General features: G+C 37.3%; 1 long non-coding RNA gene across 2 annotated transcripts in view; it reads left to right on the forward strand.

Annotated features, from left to right (window-relative positions):
• LOC138014615 (uncharacterized) overlaps positions 1-10,000 on the forward strand; it is a 142,523-nt gene that overhangs the window by 103,235 nt on the left and 29,288 nt on the right. The window lies entirely within an intron of this gene.

The following is a 10,000-nucleotide window of genomic DNA, read 5'->3' on the forward strand; positions in this document are numbered from 1 at the left end:
AGAAATCATCATATTTTGGGGCGCCGGACGAATTTAATGTGTCCGATAATTTATTTTTTTATTGTTTATAATGAGTGCTGTTGTGCTATAAGCTCCAAGCAAGGACTTTTTCGGAAATATATTAGAATGCTACTGTAGCTTTGGTTCATGGGCCCCTGCTTTAAGAGATATTTATCAGATAAATTTGACCGGCCAGAAACGATAGGTGACCGAGCTAAAATGAATTTCACCGGAAGACTCTCCGGAAATTATTTCGAGCCCTGGATGCAGTTGAACGTTGTACGAAATTGAGAATTGTTCTTATTCCTCTTTTTATCACATCTTTAAATCCAAAAATTTTAGATTTCCATTTTCCTAGAAAATTAGCCCTTGTAACGGGAGTAAAATGTGAAAAGAGGTGGTAAATATTCTGTACTGTTAACCAACAAAAGGAAGATGAAATGTTGTTGAAGGACTTGAAGCATGCAAATTTTGACTACATCATTGACCTTAATCAAACATTTCTTCCCATTGTGTAAAACTAATTATCAAAAAATGAAAAATTAGTGAATTAGTTGTCCCCAAAATTGTAGCGTCGCAGAGATGAATATCTGAAGCAAGTGAAGCAGCTCTCCCTCCAAAAAAAATTCAGTTTTAAGTATTAAACAGTGAGACGGGTAAGAAATCCTTTTACAGTTCCATGGCAAAGCGCCACAAAGTAAACAAGAAAAGAAGTGAGAAATCCGTTGTCGATCTGTTTACTTCTCTGTAAGGGAAAAATAGAAGAAAAGAACGTTGATCAGCTGCATGCATACAAGGCCATTACTCAAGTAATTAGCCCTTTACATACCATTAATGGGTTAACGTTTCAGGGAAATATAACTTTGTATAGCCAACAAAACCGTTGTTTCACGGTTTTACTTTTTGCGGGAAAAGTTACATTTTGAAGACTGGTAATTGAAAAGGCTCTGAGAAGAACCCACTACAGAGGTCATTCTTGAAAGACAAAGTCCTACGAAGCTAATTTACATCGGCGATGATTTCACTATTCCTCCAAAGCATCCTTTCCACCCTAAAGAAGACTTTTGAAAACTAGCACATTTTACGTGTGAGTACTACAGGACCGTTAATTTATTTACCGAACTTCTTGAAAACACCTGTGAAATGTTTATAACTGTAAGGATCTTGCATGGTGATTACTTCGTAACTACCATTAAGAACTAGCAAAACATTCTCATAGATTGACTAGTGTAATGATGTCTTTGTGACTTCTATAAAGATCTTGCAGTACATCGGCGATTGTCTTTGTGACTTCTGTTAAAATCTTGCAATACATCGGCGATTGTCTTTGTGACGTCTGCTTAGAACTTGCAAAACATCGGCGAATTTTATTGGTTGTGAGTTCTGTTGAGAACTTGCAAAGCATTCTCGTTGATTGATTAGTGTAATGATGTCTTTGTGACTTCTATAAAGATGACTTCTGTTAAGATCTTGCAATACATCGGCGATTGTCTTACTGACGTCTGCTTACAACTTGCAAAACATCGGCGAATTTTATTGGTTTGAGTTCTGTTGAGAACTTGAAAAGCATTCTCGTTGATTGACTCGTGTGGTGATGTCTTTGTGACTTCTATAAAGATCTTGCAATACATCGGCGATTGTCTTTGTTACTTCTGTTAAGATCTTGCAATACATCGGCGATTGTCTTTGTGACGTCTGCTTAGAACTTGCAAAACATCGGCGAATTTTATTGGTTGTGAGTTCTGTTGAGAACTTGAAAAGCATTCTCGTTGATTGACTCGTGTGGTGATGTCTTTGTGACTTCTATAAAGATCTTGCAGTACATCGGCGATTGTCTTTGTGACTTCTGTTAAGATCTTGCAATACATCGGCGATTGTCTTTGTGCCGTCTGCTTAGAACTTGCAAAACATCGGCGAATCATATTGGTTGTGAGTTCTGTTGAGAACTTGAAAAGCATTCTCGTTGATTGACTAGTGTAATGATGTCTTTGTGACTTCTATAAAGATCTTGCAATACATTGGCGATTGTCTTTGTGACTTCTGTTAAGATCTTGCAATACATCGGCGATTGTCTTTGTGACGTCTACTTAGAACTTGCAAAACATCGGCGAATTATATTGGTTGTGAGCTCTGTTGAGAACTGGAAAAGTATTCTCGTTGATTGACTAGTGTGGTGATGTCTTTGTGACTTCTATAAAGATCTTGCAATACATCGGCGATTGTCTTTGTGACTTCTGTTAAGATCTTGCAATACATCGGCGATTGTCTTTGTGACGTCTGCTTAGAACTTGCAAAACATCTGCGAATTATATTGGTTGTGAGTTCTGTTAAGAACTTGCAAAGCATCCTAATTGGTTGACTTGTGTGGTGTCTTTGTGACTTCTATAAAGATCTTGCAATACATCGGCGATCGCCTTTGTGCCTCCAAACGTTTATCGATTGAGTATCTCCTCAGTGAACTTACGTTTAACAATTGGAAGGTAATGCAAACAACATGACTACTTTGTTTGTTTTCGGTTATTGACAGGTCCAACTTTGGCTAATCGAACAATGCTTGAAGTCTTTTTCAGACGAAAAGACTGACCCTTATGCTATTGCATTAGGATTGGTCGGCAAACAGTATTTTTTTTAAGGTTCTTGGTCACTCCCTTGGATCTTACAGCAGATAACCGAGCCACCTGGACAAAATTGACCAGTCGGATTACAGGAAAGTCAGAGTACATTCCAAGAAAGTTAGGTGTTGATCCTAATCAAAATAGACACTATAGACCAAAATCAACCAATTACAACCTGAAAGGTCCCTTAGAGTGAATGACGGAGGCAAAAATCGGAAACGTTAATTATATTTTTGACTTGAGGTCGCGATAGTCTTTGCAAAGTGCGGCAATGGTAGCGACTTTTAGATGACAAAATAAGGGCTACTGTCAATCTCCTGGGTGTTATATGTAAAGTTTCGAATCGACCAAGCGTTCACTTTTATCATTTAAATTTCGTGCTTTGAGTAACTAATTTTTTATGAGCTGCTGTTTGGCCCACAACCAACTTTCTTATGTTATTGGTCAAATCTGTCTAAGTGGCCCCGGTTACAGTATAGTCGTATCGTAACACCGATTGGTGGGTCATTATCGTTTTATATCATTATTTCTCGAACTTTTTAAAAAGTTTCTCACTGAAAAATTGACACTTGCGTTTACTGGGAAGAGAGAAAATAACAGTGGATAACAGTGGACTATTAACTTAATATTCCAATATGAGTTTAAAAACATTTTTCTGAATCTGTTTCTTTGCAAATTTTCATTGACTATGAAACATTTCTTTAAGATCCCATGACATAGTAACTTGTAAGAACTCGAAAAAATTCCAGAATAGTCGAAAAGTAATTAAATAATTTGTGCATAAGGATACAGATGAAAGGGATGTATATTTCGGCTGTTATTTTTTATCATGATGAAGTCTCAATTTCGGTGACAGTCATGATAGGGATCATGTGATTTTAAAATTAAGGATAAATATACCGATAATCTGGCTTTTTAAAAAAATTGTTCATTTGTTAATACTTTTAGTAACGTAAATTTTGTCAATGAACATGATAGTGTTAGTCGTGATAGATAATAGTTATATATAAATTTAATTTTTTTTTGCGTTCATGTGGACTCAATTCAAGTATGTAAACACGAAAAGAGAGCTAGACCATCCAGCTATCTTTGTCTCCCTCACGCATGGACATGGACGCATATGATAAATCATAGGTTAGATTAAATAGTATTCAGATTGTATGCCACATAAAGGGATGGTACGAGGCAAGTTGTTCTGAAGATCAAGGGGAGGAAATGAACGCTCTCTTCCCATGCGATAGTGCATCAAAGTTGGCAGGTTTTAGGCGTAATGTGGATGATACTGGAGAGTAACAAGTGTTGGCAAAGAGACCATAAATTACACAACGTGAGGTGAGCGATATAATCTTTAATTCATTTCCTTAATTCTTAAAAAGATAGTCAGCGTAGCTGGGATTGGGATCGCTTATTTTAAGGGGGGTGCTTTTTACAAATTTTGAGCCTTAGGAGGGGCGCTAATTCGAAGCGGGGTGCTTATTTGAAGCTGGGCGCTAATTCCAGCATTTACGGTAAATCTTTTTCACATAATTTTTCTAGGGGCACTTTTATACAAATGAACGGTACAAATAAGCAAATTAACGGAAACGAGAAAACTTAAGGTAGGATGGGACCTACAGAAAGGAGACCGTTGTGTAATTTATGGTGAATTATAAAAAAATATTTGCGGAGTAGGAGATAAATTATATTTGCATTTTGACGGTCTAAGTTAGACTTTGTTCAGATGACGGCCCTTAATGGCTTTACAGTGATATTAAAAGGAAGTAACGCTGAAATAGCTGATTAAATCTTGTTAAATTTAAGTAAAAATCACTTTTCTTCTTTTTCAACTTGCTGGCTGGCTAAGTATGTTCATCCTACATTGCTGGTAGAAAGCAATGACAAATAAAAAATTCCTGGCTGGGATTATGGTCCTCAATGAATTTGCCTGCTGGCAAAAGGGATCCTTTGGACTTTGTGTTGCTGGCCCTGAGGAGCGGCTATTCTTTTCCCACGAAAGTTAATTATTAACCATAAACCGCTTTAAAGGTGCCAGTTTGTTGTTCGGAAACGAAATGAACCTTATTTGAAAAATTGGTCGTTGAGCACTCCTGTTTAGCATATATTACCAAGTATACCTTCATGATCACTTGATGTAACTAAGAAGAATGGTTTGGTTCTGTTAAATGAAAGTCCTTGAAAACTTTAAGGTATTGTATCTTGAGAGCGGTCAATGTAAAACGCAGACTGCAGACTGCAGACCGTACCGGGGGTAAAATGCAGACTGAGGGTAAAATGCAGACTGCAGACTATAAGGGATAAAATGCAGACTGAGGATAAAATGAATATTTATAGTAAAAAACGAGTCATAAGCATAAAATAAAGAGTGTTTGAAAGACAATCCTGTATTACATCTGTCAACAACTCACATTATCATGACTGCAAGTCGCTGCACCTTTTGGGGACTGCTGTAAGAGTCCATCCATGGATAATGAAATCGTTGAAATCATCTGTGCTTTGTTTTTGCGCTTCCAGATGTATTGAAATGTTCAAAGTTTCTCAAACCAGTACATCGAGGGATATCGATCGATAAACCAACAATTATTACTCGGAATGCCTGAAGGGACATTCCATTTATAATCTGACCCCCCCCCCCCCCCCCCCCCCTATGAATGAGGTCCATCAGAATTCCACTGGTAGGAATCTTTTTCAAAGGCACCGAGAAAAAAGTGAAGGGGTAGGAAAGGTTTTTTCAGAGGGTTCCGACAAAAATTCAACCAGTAGGAATCTAATCATCCATAGGGGGGGTTCGGATTATAAATGGAATGTCCCGAAAGGTATCCGAGTAATAGGTTGTTCACCCTTTACCGCAAAAATCCGGAAATTTCGGTTGGAATGTAAATGGTAAGCCTATTTTTGGTCTTCCTAAACGAAAAATTTTCTGAGAAAACGGGATTTTTTGAAAGGTAGTCCAAAATTCCCAAACGGAATTTCCAATCGGAAAACGTGTTTATACATTGCATACTCCCATGAGTTTGCCTCCCTCCAGAGTCTCTCGGTAACCTTGAACGAACTTTGTAATGGTACACGTCATTTCCAACTAAATTTCCCATTCGGGAGTTTTTGCAGTACCATTTGAACAAAGCTAGCACCAACCGGTTTCTGATTGTAAATAGTAAACGACCGTAATCCCGGTTGCCTTTTTTCGGTGCAACGAAATGCACAAAGAATTTGATGTATTCCGAGCAATTAGGACACGGGAATTTCATTGGTTAAGCCATGTGTGATAACCCCTAGGGAGAAGTTGTTATTGAAAATAACATCTTCCAGAAGCAAAACAAACGAACTCTTGAACTAAAGATAACCATAACTTAACGTACACGAAAGCGAATGAAAGGATCCTACTAAGAAATTTTTACATCTCATCTCATGTTTCAGGCGTGTCAAAATAAATTGAGTTATTGGGTAATTACTCTCGGTGACTTTGTTCAGTGCAGCAAAATGGACATGAGTAGCGGGGTGGTGATTTCATTGCCTAAAAGCAACTCACTTAACGAAACTATACTTTTTCCTACAACAACAAGGATTCAAACAGCTTCAATTCTTACAGAGTTCGATGAAAATCCGGATTTCTAACATGCGGTAGGGCAAAAAAGCGGATGTGTTGTGTTGGGGTTTCAGTGTCAAAGTACAAACGGGTACGAACACTCTTTATTTTATCCATATAACTCGTTTTTCAATTATTTTATTTTACCCGCAGTCTGCATTTTACCCTTGGTCTGCAGTCAGCAGTCTGCATTTTAGCCCCGATCTGCAGTCTGCAACAAAGTAAAAAATTCGCTAAAACTTCTTTATTTTGCATTCCGCAAATTTTTTTTTTCACAAAGATGAGTTTTAATACAATAGTCAGCGGTTTCTTTACATATGATAGGCTTTAAATAGCAACGAAACCTCAACGAAATCTTCTTCGGCTATGGCTGTAGGTAGTTGGCCGATCAGTTGGCCGTAGTTCGTTGCTGGGAGTTGCTGGGGGTGCTCAGTCTCGCGGGCTCAGAAAACTTGGTAATATTGCGGAAAAAATTCATGGGACTGTTCATGCTTTAACATCGTTGGCCATCCGTGACATCAGACTGCGAGCAGTCTCTTTCTTTTCCTAACTTCCGTGTAGAGCGTAGCGCGTCGCGTAGCGCGAGATTTTGTCAGCGCTTTTCCTCGCGTGATCTGAGGAAACACAGCGGTCAAACGTCTACGCATGCCCAAATGGATATTTTTGTGGCAGCCGCGCGCCAATTTCCCGCGCAAAATTTTAAAGGAAAACATTGGAAACAACCGGTGTAACGCAAAATTTACGAAACAAAATTGAAACGTTCATAGAAATCTGTAAAAGGAACAAGAGAACGTAAAAGGAAAACTTAAGACTTTCCAGACACAAAGATTATTAAATTACCGGCATTCTGTTGATTTACCATTTTGTTTTGAGCTTCACCAAAAAAGTTATTCCTCCACAAAAACGGCGTCATGCTGCGAGCTGACAGTGCAGTATATTTTTATTTGTGTTCGTGACACCGGAAGCTGACGGCAAAGCGGTGTGTAAACGAAGGGAAAACTCGTAAATCGGCTTAGCTCAGACGAGCTGACAAAACATTGGCAAGGGCTCGAGGGATTCCGTCGGGATTGTGGATTTGTTTGCGGCACAGAAATGAAATCCATCGAAACAACAAACCATGTTCGTGTCCTTCATACCTATCCCTGAACGGTTTTACCAGGTATTCGAAAAGGATGGAAAAAAAACTTACCAGATTACAGACCTGGAATAAACTGGTATTGTAAATACGAACTTGAGGCCGACAAAAGCTTTATAGATCACGTTAAATACACTCCACGGAAAAGAAAGGACTCCAACAAACAGAAGGCTGAGAAGGTAGAATACTTTTTAACTCTGACATTTCACGGATTATTTCTGTTACCCCTTTGTACAAGTTAAAACATAAGCAAATATATCCCTGGTGAAAATCTTTGAAGGATCTTTGAAGATCCTTAAAGACTCCTCAAAGATCTTTTTGAGGATCTTTCTGAGGATCTTTTCTCAAATCCTCAAGGATCCTACCTAGGATCCTTAAAGATCCTTAAAGATCTTAGCTTTTCTTGCCAAGATCCTCGAAGATCCTTGCCAAGATCTTCAAGGATCCTTGAGGATCTTCGAAGATCCTTGAGGATCTTAAAAGATCCTGTCCAAGATCATGTTCAAGATCCTCAAGGATTTTTAAAGATCCTTACCAAGATCTTTGAAGATCATCACAGATCCTTTAGGATTTTGAAGGAACCAACCAAAGATCCTTGGGGATCTTCAAAAACCATATCCAAGATCCTTAAGGATCTTCAAAGATCTGGTGCAAGATCCTTGAGGATCTTCAAAAACCTTTGCCTTAAGATCATGTGCAAGATCCTTGAGGATGTTTATATATAAATTTCATTTAGGACATTACAGGTACATAGGCAAGATTATTAATTTTATTGTGCTCGTTCTCACGCTGGAATGCGCTTAGTGGACTACAGTTTGATGTACAAAATTCCTTTATTTAAACACCTGGAGAAAGGAGCTTTCTTTCTGTTAAAGAGAAAGTTCAATACATAAAATGCTTCATTTGTCTGTAAACTATTTATGTTATAATGCTAAGTATGATTGAAGTAAAATAACAACGATGGATCATGGGAAATCAATACCCCACTTTATTTGCTAGCATTCTTTATTGAACTGAAGGAAAAACAGCCACAAACTACAATTCTCACTTGAGTAAGATGCAAGTGAAGTTTGGTAAGGCTTATCACCCTGGCTTGTTATCAAAAAATGTGCACTAACTCCTGGATGGGTCAAAGGGATGGGAAGAATACAATAAAAATCTAACAAACCTGAACAAATGATGCATTGACTATTGTTTTTCAGACTTGATGTGGATCAAGTTGCCTTTGAAAACATTATTTTAACATTGAAACTCTGTGACAACTTTGCTCACATCTTATTCAACTGACAATCATAGTAGCTTCTGAAGTTATTTGGTCACATGGTTATCCATTATAAATTAAAAGTCTAGCTGCATACAGTAAACCAATTGCTTAAAATTACCTATAATATGACTTGATTGTATATTAATAATCATAGAAACAATAGAGAAAAAAATATAGATACTCATACAGTTTTTATCAAGTACTCATTAATATCAAAGATATGGCTGGGAATATTCAAAATATTTTCAGCCATTTTTATTGAGAAAATGTTTCTTAAAAATAAGACAAAAACCTTAAATTGCAGCCTAGAGAAACAGCAAAAGAGAAACATTACAAGTACAAGCACATGTACATACTACAACAATAACGTTTGATTTTACCTAACACATTTGTATTTATTTCATTTTATCTATCTTTTCATTACTAATTTTTTTCTTCACTCAGTATTTGGTGCTATTGTCGGTTGAAGCTGCTTTTTTAGAACTGTTTCTGAATATTTTGCAGTTATGCATCCTGAAAGAAAAACAAAACCATAAGGGCAAATTACTCAATATTGATTATCATGAATTCCACATGTACTCGCAAGTCATGCCGTGGAAGTGGAAATAAATGTGCATCACCCAACCTTTAATTTGAAAATTGCTATGAACCTCAGACACGTAGCATTTACAGAGAATCGAAGGGATTCTTTGCCAATCATATAATTTGCAACAACCACTCCTTTGACGTAAACCTTATTAAGTAATCTCATTAAAGATTTACCTATTTTTTACCGGATTATAGCAAGCAAGGCGAATTATAATCCTTGCCTGTACATGTCAAATTATTTTGGGACTTGAAGTTTGAAAAGTTCGAATTTCGGCTAACTCAATGTTGTACGTAATTAAAATCTTTTCGGAATAAAACGTTTTTTTCCAGTATTTCCATATAATTTTAAATGTGAATGCTTCATTGTCACGCAAATTAAACACAAAGAATCTTAACCCCGATAGATTTGAATTGGTTGAGTTAGCCGAATTAGTCTATCGTCATTTTTAAGGACAATAAGTCATCAACTCAAATATTATCTGCTTATAATTAGCGCCTACCTTTGTACTTGGATTGCTGTACGCATTTCCTCGTTTTGAATCAGTATTTATAGGGTAAAACAATCATGAATCATAAGATTTATGCTCGTTGATACAAACTTAAATAAAACCGCCGAACGACAGGTCTCAAAAACCACTGAGCATGCTCACTTATTTCCCGCCATCAATGTTTCAAAATGGCGGACGACAAATGAGATTTCCCCACGTACTTTAACCTCTCACCAGGCCGCTCGTACATTTGTTCAAATTTTAATAATCGGTTGAGTTGCGCCTTCGACGTTTCTAGTTTACCTCTGTACGAAGTTTAGAGAGATC

The sequence above is a fragment of the Montipora capricornis genome, chromosome 8 (genome assembly GCF_036669925.1).
Source record: "Montipora capricornis isolate CH-2021 chromosome 8, ASM3666992v2, whole genome shotgun sequence".
Classification (NCBI taxonomy): domain Eukaryota; kingdom Metazoa; phylum Cnidaria; class Anthozoa; order Scleractinia; family Acroporidae; genus Montipora; species Montipora capricornis.